Source organism: Myotis brandtii, unplaced genomic scaffold (assembly GCF_000412655.1).
Source record: "Myotis brandtii unplaced genomic scaffold, ASM41265v1 scaffold760, whole genome shotgun sequence".
In the NCBI taxonomy this organism is placed as follows: Eukaryota; Metazoa; Chordata; class Mammalia; order Chiroptera; family Vespertilionidae; genus Myotis; species Myotis brandtii.
In genome coordinates, this window is record NW_005371038.1 from 585,270 (window position 1) to 586,432 (window position 1,163).

At 57.4% G+C, this 1,163-nt stretch overlaps 1 protein-coding gene across 1 annotated transcript in view; it reads right to left on the reverse strand.

Moving 5' to 3' along the window:
• The window catches only part of SHC3 (SHC (Src homology 2 domain containing) transforming protein 3), a 79,076-nt gene extending 79,017 nt beyond the window's left edge, over positions 1-59 (reverse strand). The window contains exon 1 of the mRNA XM_014530701.1: positions 41-59. The gene's annotated coding sequence lies outside the window, so the exon portion shown is untranslated. The remainder of the gene's footprint in view (positions 1-40) is intronic.
• Positions 60-1,163: the final 1,104 nt, after the last annotated feature.

The window sequence follows — 1,163 nt, forward strand, 5'->3', positions numbered from 1 at the left end:
GGGGCCCTGAGCAGGGCAGGGGCCTGAGCCCCCTACAGACCTGTTTTGAGTCGGACGTCCGCAGGTTCAGGCTGGCGGTGGATATGGTGAGGGAGATGCTCATCCCCGCGAACTGGAGGTTGCTCTTGCCCAAGATGCTGGACAGCATTTTGCTTGGAGGCTGTGAAGTCAAGCAGCATTAGTTTCGATTTGAGTGACTGGAGGCCTCACTGCTGGGGCCTCTCTGTTGTTCCTATTTGCCACACCCCAAACCTCCATCTCCCACCCTCATTAGGCACATGAAGAAAATTGTGCTTCGAATAAGCTGGCGGGGGCGGGGGGGGGATGGATCTGACACTAACACAAAGATTCTAGAATGCGCAGTGTGGGGATTATGAACATCTATGCACACGCTGAGATGAGGGAAAGGCGGGGTCAGGGTCCCGGGCAGCTCATGTTGGGATGCATCTGAGAGAGTGACGTGGAAGCCTGGGGAAAGGGCCACAGGCCAGGGCCTGCAGCTTTGCACTCAGAAACCAGCTTCATCCACCGGGAGCCATGTTAGTCAGGCCAGGCTAAGTCGGTCCACTCGGGGGTCATGAGCAATCCCATTGAGCCGTGAGAGCGCTCATTGCTGGAGGACTGGAGCATGAATGCTCTGGCCGTCACGTCCTCTGGTCCAGTCAGAACACACGGGTCTGGGGCACCGCGGAGTGACAGACTCCGTTCGGCTCTAACAGGTGTACCCATCAGACCATAATTGCCCTTGGCACAGGGACCGCGGCTGCATGCTTCAGCCAGGCACCTCTTCCTGGGTCCCTGCATGGGCACTACCAACACTTGTCCATTGCTAACCCCCCAACCTTCCTCTTCAGATTAGAGCTCACCCCCTTTGATATCCCAACCAACCCTAGTTCCTAACCAGGCTGGCCCCACATGTGAATCCCCTGCCTGAGCTAGTGAAAGGCAGAGCTGCTGGGCCCTGATTCAGTGCCTGGTGCGGAGCCTAGAAGTCGGTTTTGTTTCCATCACCTGCACCCAGAGAACCAGGAGGGACCCCAAGACTTGCTGCTCAGGCGCCAGCTGGCTCTGTTCTCAGACACCCTCCTAGTTCCCATATTCAAGATTCTGGGGGCATCTTGCTTCCCATGTCCCCTGTGGGATGACCAGAACACAGGCCAGCA